Consider the following 10,464-nt stretch of genomic DNA (forward strand, 5'->3'; position numbering starts at 1 on the left):
CCTTATTACCTTTGTTACTAATGCTGCCTCTGTTATCTGTATTACCATTATTACTTTTTTACCTCATGTTAACTCTGTTACCCTTGTTACATATGTTTTCTCTATTACCTCTTTTACCCTTGTTATCTTCGTTACCCATGTTATCTCTTTTACCTTTGCTACCTTTGTTACTCATGTTACCTGTGTTTCCCATGTTACCTCTGTTACCCTTGTAAACCCTCCCCCTCCCCCCTAGAACTTTGCCTGCCTCTTAGCTAGTGCACAGTTACATACAGTTGCTACACTTAGCAGCTACACACATCCAATTATTATAACATCATATGTGACTGAATTTGACAAAACCCGGCTTCGACGCACAAAACTTCGTTAGGAGATATGGCGATTTTAAGTAATCATTGTGTAATAACTTCCCAGTGCCTACAGCTGTGCAAACAAAATTTGCACCAAGTATGCATCTATTTACTAGCTATCACTGAGTGGGTGTATACATTTCTGATATCCAAAATTAGCCCTGTTTTGGGCAGCTTTTCTCGAGTGGGTAATAATATCACAGGTGATAGTAATAGGGTGGGAGGGTGGGGGTGGATAGTAATAGGGTGGGAGGGTGGGGGTGGATAGTAATAGGGTGGGAGGGTGGGGGTGGATAGTAATAGGGTGGGAGGGTGGGGGTGGATGGTGGTCTTAATATACGGGTACAAAATGGAGTAAGAAGACGATTGGAATCCAGAGGCCAAGTTTGGGCTCTCCATGGCCCTCAAATCACTCCAAATTGACCGAGAACACTATTGGTGAGCTCTCTGTGAAGTCCCAGCTCACTACGCACCATCATCACAAAGCCATGGCCATTCAATGGCGCCAATCTCCCACTCGTGGCTTTGACAGGGTCGGAAGAAAGCTGCCACAGAAACCAGACTTGCCAGTCCCGAAGGAAGTACAGTGTGGAATGTGATAGTGTATTAGGCCAGCAATCCATTTCTGGTAAAAACGTAAGTTTGATTTTGTGTGTGTGGAAGCCTTGTTATGTGAAATCCGGTCACATATACCCATACAGAGATTGCATGTGTGTTCAGTATATTAGGAAAGAGAAATAGTTGTGTTATTTGCACATGATTACTAGCTGTACAATTATTTAAAACTTTTGCCTACAATGATACTACAACAACTATGCAACTATGGATGAGACATCACTGTACAAATATTTGACTAGGCCTGTGAAAATAGGGCATGTGGGCACATAAAATTTGACTGGTTTTAGCGGTTCATGAATCATAAATTTTTAAGCTAATTATGTTATGGCCATGCAATTTTCATCACTTATTAAACATTTAATTGGCTTTATAATTCAAGCTACAGAATGCGTATATTCCATTCCAATACTGAGATATGATCCGTAATGTAATGGGGTGTAGTTTGTGCCCACATGCCCTGTTTATGCAGGCCCAGTCACATTATGAAGTTTACATACATGTATTTAGTCACATTAGAGTACAAAGCTAGCCAGCCAATCCAAGTGTCAGTAGCTGATATGTTCTCATCAGTCTTCACTGCTCCATAACATCCATCCTCAATCTCCATAATTATTTAGAACAATTATGACATCCGGTATTACGTGTGCATGAGCCTCACCATACTGTACTAGTGTGATCAATTTTTTTTTTTGAGATAGTAACTCTGTTTATCATTATTATGAATGAGTGGATGGAATGTGATGGTTGATATTGTGTTCACACATCTGTACGCAGCATAAATGGTAGAAAATCACAATCAAAGGGTGGGTAATTATACTGGAACCAAGAGTAAATAATAGTATTGCAGAGTTATTGGTGTGTTGGGCCTTAATAAATGATCGCATGAAATAGCACAGATACTTCATTGATTTTCTTTGAAATGCATATGTGACCCAGTCTGGGTAAACCGGGCTTATCGCCTATTTAAAAGTATCGAGAAATGCCGGTTTTAAGTATTTAGTGTGTTGTAGCTCGCCAATGGTTGAAGCTATGTGTACCAAATTTTCACACGTTTTACACCAATTCCTTACCTTCCAGAGCATCCACTGTGCAAGTAGCCAACAACTAAGTTTCCCGCCATTTAAGATAGTTTTAAAACTGAGGTTGACTGTATCAGGCGAGCTGCAGATTGGGTGGGAGGTGGGGGCCCTGGAAGGCAAGCAAGATGGTGTTCAAAAATTGAAAAAGAGGGCCAAGGGATGTATTAGCGCAAGGGATGTATTAGGCCAAGTTTTGGGCCATTGAGGTCTCAAAACTGGCTAAATTGAAAGGAAATTCACAGCAAAACTACTTATTCAACACCACAGAGCTGTACAGCCACATACAGTCATCCCCAGCCACCCCAGGCTGACCAGAGCTCCATTAAGGCCCCACACCACACGTACGGTTTGCCACTGGGCTTGGGGAAAGCAGCCAGCAAAACCAGACTACTCAAGTCTAGCTGATTTTGATTGTGAAATTAGATAGTTTATTCATGTAGCTTTGTATTCTGGGTGAAAAATCGAATCTGCTGACATGGGCGATAAGACCGGTTTCCTCAGACTGGGTCACATGTGTCAACAGATCTTCGTTCACCAGTGGGTTATTCAACATCTTTTGTACATGTAAGGTGTAGTATAGTAAGGACCTGATGTAACTCCAGCTTACTAATACATGGTGGCCTAAACAAGTATATAGTTACATCTTTGGGATCTATTTGGCAGTTCTAGAACTCTAACTATAGTAATTTTCATTAATGATATCATATTTTTACTTGGCATACTGGCCGAAATGGCTAAATACACCAACTAGTAAATTAAGGCAACCCAAACAAACAATTACTTGAATATCTGTGTTACGTACTCCACACTATCATCAAGACACACGATAGTGTGTCGTGCGGCCCAAGAAGCCGGCGCGCCACACTGTCGGTATATTGACAGGAAGAAAGAAAACGTCATTTTCACACTTTTGTATCTCAGTGATCTCTTATCCGATTGGAACCAAATTTGCTACAGAGTTGCCCGCCAGCCAGGGGAGTCTACATACCAAATTTGAAGGAACTGGCTGGAGCCATTTCCGAGATACGAGCTGCCAAAGTTTCATTTTTTTTCTTCGTTTTTTTTTTCTTTCTTCTTGTGTTCGCACACTTGCAAAAATTGCTATAAAACGCAAATGCATACTCCGATCGCCTTGAAATTTGGCACATAGAAAGGGAGTCCAAAGGCGAATGCTAGTATCAAATGTGGTGCAAATTCAATGAATGGTTCGGGAGTTATGACCGATTATTCGCGTAAAACGAAATCGATTTGTTGTCACGCCTACAGAGTAAACCGCTTCATGGAATGAGTTGAAAATCGCTATGTAGATGGAGTAACCATCGTTGGAGTGCCTTTTGGTGGTTTGAAAGGAATCGAGATAAAGACCATGGAGATATGACACAAAACCCAACCTGTGTCACAATTACGCGATCGATTTTTATGAATAACAAAAGTATTAGTGTTTACGCCTAATAGGCAAACCGCTTAAAACAATGAGCTGAAAATCGGTGTATAGCTGGAATAATCTTCATAGAAAGTCCTTGCCGTAGTACAGAAGAATCGGATTACAAACCACTGAGATATGATTCGAAAGCCAACTCCGTGTAGCAAATGCGAGATCGAGATACTCTAATAGAACAGTCACCCTAATAAAGCATTTAGCTAATTTATTTACTCCATTATAGAATACTATAACATTTATTCTGTAGGGTGTTCAGCTGCAAACAGTTAATCTTATAGACAGTTCAGCTACAAACAAATCACCCTGTAGAGAATTCAGCTGCAAACAAATCGCCCTGTAGAGAGATCAGCTAGAAGAAGTCACCTTGTAGAGAGTTAAGCTACAAAAAACCACCCTGTACGGAGTTCAGCTGCAAACAAATCACCTTGTAGAGAGTTCAGCTGTAAACAAGTCACCCTGTAGAGAGATAAGCTACAAAGAAACCATCCTGTAGAGAGTTCAGCTACAAACAAGTTTCCCTATAGAGAGATCAGCTAGAAACAAATTATATTGTAGAGAGTTCAGCTACAAACAAATCACCCTGTAGAGAGTTCAGCTACGGAAAGATCACTGTGTAGATAAGATAATTCAGCTATAAGAAGTCACCTTGTAGAGAGTTCAGCTACAAACAAACCACCATGTAGAGAGTTCAGCTGCAAACAAACCACCCTGCAGAGAATTCAGCTACAAATAAATCACCCTGTAGAAAGATCAGCTAGAAGAAGTTACCTTGTAGAGAATTCAGCTACAAAGAAACCATCATGTAGAGACTTCAGCTACAAACAAACAAGTCACCCTGTAGGGATATCAGCTAGATACAAGTCACCTTATAAGGATCAGCTACAAACAAATCATCCTGTAAAAATATGTGTTGGAAACAAATCACCATGTAGAGAGTTCAGCTAGAAACAAGTCACTCTGAAAAGAGTTCAGCCACAAACAATGGGAGTTTCAGCTACAGTTCAGTTATGTATAAGAAGTCACCTTATTACCTACAGTATGATTATCTTTCATTGTTAAATATACAAATATTTTTAATCAGACAAAAAACTGTACACAACATTTCTTCACAATTCTTGCAGAAAAGAAAAAAAAACAAGTTAGAAGGAAGCACCAAAGCCAGTTAATGGCCGGCTTTGTGGCTTGCAATACAAAAAGAAGCGATATCTAAACCAAAACAGCCAAGCTGTAAAAAAAGAGTGTGGCCCAAAAAGGCCAGGATGAAAAAAGATGTGAAATCCAAGGTGGCGGCCAAGAAATGGCTGTGATGGTAGGTTAATGGTAAAAGATTTAATTACGACAATTCAGGTGAATTTGGTGCTGAATCCTAGTGGAGGAGGAAATGCAAATTCACCTGAATTGTTGTAATAAAATTTTTGCTATTAACCTAACATCACAGCCATTTCCTGGCTGCCACCATGGATTTCACATCTTTTTTCACCTTGGCCTTTTGGGGGCCGCACTCTTTTTTTACAGCTTGGCTGTTTTGGTTTAGATTTATTATATAAGCTAAATCACTCTTGGTAAGTAAGTCTTACACATCACCATAAAATTTTTTAAATCGTTCACTAAGTTCCTGGTGTTCATAGTTGATAAAATTGATCATCCATACTTATACTGCTAAATATCCAGTGCCTTCTGTCATTCTTTCAGTTTCAAATAATTATTTTGCTCAAGTGAGTGTGGACAGACACATATACGTATTAAGTAATTTTCCCAAAGCAACTTCATGTCAATCATGTGAACCTACAGCCAGCTACACACCCACACACAGTCCAGCTGTTAGCATGTATGTTCCAAATGGGAAGGTACAAACAGTGTACTGGACCACTGATTTTTGGTTTTTAATTTAACTGGACTGGTGATTTTTGGTTTTTAATTTCACTTTTTGTAATCTTTAATTGTCAGGGTACAGGAATATGTTGTTGTTAGTTGTTGTGTTAATGAAAACATATTGCTCAGAAATGCCTATGTAAAGCATCAGATCTGCATAGCATGACATATAAAGTTGAATGTGTACATTGATAGCAAACATTTTAATACCCATTTTATTTCCCAAATGCAGACAGTACAAAAATGAGATATTCTGCATTTGCACAAAGATAAACATTTTCAGGGGCTTGGGATGAAATGATCTAGCTTTACATTACAGTACCGCCCAGCTACAACTTGACATTGGCACGCGATTTCACTACTAGTTACACGCGGTTTCAACTGGCATGAACTACTGTGCTCACGCAGACCACACGCGTTTCTCTGCATACAGTATTAAACTAATTACATCTGTACATGGTAGCTGCTGCATTGTGTAGTATAGTAGCAAGTTGTAATACTTTGTACTGTGTGATGTACCATTTAATTGACTACTGTGTTTATGTACGCGTTAGTTGGCTTAGTATCATTGTACGTAAGCGCATAGTATGTACTATGTTGTTTGCAAATTTGGTATAGTAGACACCAAGTAGGCATTTCTGATATTTTACCCATACGATACACTACAGTTTTGGGACATGTCAAAGGAAACATGTCGCAACTGTGTTGAAGAAAGTATAATAGCCAATGTGCTTAACAAAAAGTGTTGAAAAATGAATTATGAAGCAAAAAATGCCAGTCCAGTAGTACATTCCAGTGTTTGTACCTTCCCATTCCAAACAGATGATTTCATTATACTAACAGGATTTTTACTCAGTAGTATAGACTCCAGTGTGGAAGAGTACCTGCTTGCCATGAACACCTAATATGGAGAGGAACATACTTCATAATAACACCAATTCCAAGTCTAAACCTGCATTAGATGCCACAAGTGATGCACTTTGAATAGGGCACACCCACCTGTAGTAAATGATACAATGCGTGTAACAGCTTAAAACAATGTAAGTTAATATTCTAAATAGTGGTGAAATCTTACAAAGAATATTTTCAGTAAGTTTTCACTGCCTTCTAAAATCTGAGATTCATAAGTCAATTAGAGTAGAAATTATTTATTCACCTTAAGTGATGGATATGCTACTATTCGACCCAACCGGATCTGCAAAACTGCACTTACTGCAGACTGCAACAGAGCACTCAAATGTATATTGATACACTCCAATAGAGTAGTCACTCTGTAGTGAAATACTCTAATAGAGAATGCATTGATTAAAATTTTCCAAGATAGTTATAAGAAATATTGTTAACCTAGGAGCATAATGCAAGCATAATGGGAACACTGAAGAGCACAATACATGAAAATTTTTTGAAAGCATTTTGGGCAAAATTTTGAGCATTTTAGACTCAGGCCTAATCATGATCATAATAAAACAATGTCCATTTGGTTCCACTTGGGGTACTTAGAGATAATAAGTCACTTTCTAGGGTTCCTATGGATACCAATACATGAAAATAGTAAAAAGAAAATATCCTGACCGCCTGGCAGACTCCTGTAAGCGTTCGAGCGCTAATCGGATGGCTGCAGGTTCGAGGCTGCCCAGGTCCAGTCATGGATTTTTTCTTCTTTCTCTAACTTTTCAAACATACTTAGTGCAGGTAATATAAACATCTTAGGCCTTTATAAGGCCTTCTGGTATACAGGCTCTACCTTTACCAGGTACTTTAATCATAATCACAATGTGATGATGTTCAACTATTACCTGAACAGTCAGTAATAAGATTATGTACCTACACTATACAGGCTTCTGCCAGACTACATGTACATGTAAGAAGTACTTTAACCCATCAAATTTAGAGGTGTATAATTATTATGATTCTGCATGTTGAAGCCTGCAGCTATACATCCTAGCAGGGGTGCATTTGCTGACAAGATTACAAAATCTAAGGTAGCACTACTATGGGGGTGAGGTCCATACTGAGATTGAGGCATTGCAAATTAAAAAATTTGAAACAATGGTTTACGGTATCTAACCACATATTGAGCAGCTACAGAGAATACTATAGCTAAGCCGATAATTGCTTTCAGACGTGCTTAACACACTTCAAGGCACAAGGGAAGTAATTGTATGCACTGTATAGCGCAACAATTTCATGAGGAAAAATTTTTGACAAATCAGATGATCAAACACTTTGGCCAAACAGTTTGACAAGTAAAATTTTGATGAAATACTACAATATTGAATAAGAGAATATGAAAACTTTCAATGTAGCTATAAAACCAAGTTTATTATTAAAAAGATAGCCTCTAGTAGTCAAATTACCAAATTTTAATAGGGAAAGTTTTGATAAATGTGACAATATGATTTGCATTGTACTTTGTCAAAATTTTCCCACTCAAAATTTTGTATTAGTGCTATGTTTACGATTTTTTATAAAGCTATCTAGTTTCTGGAATAGAACTGTGCTCGCTTCTTAGCTAGTGCACAGTTACATACAGTTGCTACACTTAGCAGCTATATACACACATCCAATTATATAACATCATCCCATACAGAGATTGCATGTGTGTTCAGTATATTAGGAAGGAGAAATAGTTGCGTTATTTGTACATGATCACTAGCTGTACAATTATTTAAAACTTTTGCCTACAATGATATTTAGCTACTTCACATGAAAACGTTTGCAGACATTTGGTATACGTCGTGCATGGCAAAAATACCTGTAGCTGGGACAGACATGTCCAACACATTCCTATGAAAAACTAGCTACCTGATAAGTGTTCAATGATAAAACTGGAGACTGACCAAAAAACACCTTCATAACACTGTTTAACTCTTAACCTTATCGTCATTAAACAGTAAGGAATGTATCCAAAGCAGCTACAAATAGAAACAAAGCCAAAAGCTAGTATTAATTTTAGAGGCGCTTACTATGGACAACGAAGCTGTTCCCTGAGCTGTTTTTGAAGTGAAAGACAGGTTAGCTAGATAAGTGTTGTTGCTGTCTGTTGTTGCCATTAACGTAATGCCAAGTATTGCATATTAATCACTTTTAATATTTTGTTGTTTCAGCCAAAAAGTGGTGAGGCTCTAACCTCACTGGTCACACCTACTCTGACGCCCTTGATGTAGAGCAACTCTCTGCAAACACAATAACTCTAGAAGAAGCCCAATTCATAGACATTTGGTACCCTACACCAACCTATGTAGCAAATTTCTCAATTTTTGTATTGGGTGTTTCAGGGCCATGTGATAAATGGCATACTAACCCATGACACATAATATAGATTCCTTATTAAGATTCCTGACCAGATTTGGAAAGAGCAGCAAATGGCAACTTCAATAACTATAACAGAAAGATATCAGAGAAAATTTAAGCACAAAAATTAAGATTACAAATCACTTTCTTATTCATGGTGAATTGAAAGGTGATATTTGGAAGGAACGATCCCAGGCCTGTAGCCTGGGGGGGTTCAGGGGGTTCTGAAGAACTGCCCTCTTGGAAAAAAGGTCCACAATTTCAGTAAAAAGGTCCACAATTTTAGCAAAGAGGTCCATAATTTAACCAAAAAGGTCCACAATTTAGTATAAAAGTCCAAATTTTCAGGAGCAAAAGTCCATTAGCTACAGTTTACAACTAATAAGAAGCTAAATTAAGTGCTCCGAGTAACTCATTCAGTGCTTGTATTAAATGCAATGCAAGATCGATATACTCTAATAGAGCAGTCAACCACTCTAACAGAACAATCACTCTAATAGAACAGTCACAATTACATTTTCTTTTAAAAGCTACTTAATTTACATGTACATTAAAACCGAGTTTTCATTAAAATATAAGACTTTGGTGGACAAGCCCCTCCATGCAGAGCCCACAATAGCATCCATGCTTCAACTTCATGCAATATGTAAATTTCATTGTTTAAGACACCCTTTGTTCTGCTCCACTTCCCCTGTTGATCATGGCAGAGTGCTCAATCTTTCTCATTCTTATTCACTGTGACATTCCAGTATATTATATTTAGACACATACATGTGCAGATAGTATAATTACAGTAACAGTAGAGATATTTTTCCAGATATCATCCATACAGCTGGTCTTCAGCTTACCTAAAAAATTGTTACTTTTATTGACTGAAATGCCATTAAATTCAACCGTTTAGTATCTATTTTCAAAAAATTTCCTGGGGGGGAGGGGGGATGCCCCCAGACCCCCCTAGTTTCGTACACCATAATATAATCTGAATCATGTCATATAAAAAGGTCCACTTTTCTTCTAAAAGAACCTACCCAGATAAAAGTCTGGCTACGGCCCTAGATCCATGGCACTCTCCAACATCTTAGTACTCATTAACCCTCACTACATTAGTGCTACAATGAAACAAAACATTGTGAAATTAGCTCTGCAGGTTAGTTTGTGAAATTTACAGTGTTCATAATGAAGCACAATAATATTCATTTTTAAAGCACAATAATATAATTCAGTTTTTAAAGCAAACTTCTCCATAATTTTTATGGAGCTAGACCATAGGCCCACACTTAGAAGCATCTCTTAATGTACATTGTGTGCTGGCTAGCTAAACAGCTATCCATAATTAGGTACATTCATATTGGAAAAGTCAACCAAGTATTTATGGCTGTGTAATGACCAAGTAGTGCCTTCTGTAGCTACCACCTAACGCACCTATAAATGTTTTGCCTGAACATGGGCAGAGGTAGGGATTAGTTGGGGAATTGGCTGCTAACCGGCTTACCCCAGGTGGTTGGGGTATTTGACCAAAAGCTGATATCTTGTTGAGCTTCGCTATTTTTATTCAAACTAATTTCTCTCATCAAGGTTGCTTTATTCCAGTAATGCTTACATACTGTCTAATAGATCCAATGCGCAGGAAAGTTGTTAAAAAAGACACATTGATAGTCCAGCGGCACACACCCCTTTGCAAAAAGTAAGGGTCTGGTGAAATACAAAATCATTTCAAAAGGAATTCAATTAGATAGCGCACGTAACTGTTTGTTACGTCAGATGATTGCCCTTCAATTTGAACAAAAGCATTGTGTTGCCAAGGCAATTT

This window comes from Dysidea avara, chromosome 2, assembly GCF_963678975.1.
Source record: "Dysidea avara chromosome 2, odDysAvar1.4, whole genome shotgun sequence".
NCBI classification, from domain to species: domain Eukaryota; kingdom Metazoa; phylum Porifera; class Demospongiae; order Dictyoceratida; family Dysideidae; genus Dysidea; species Dysidea avara.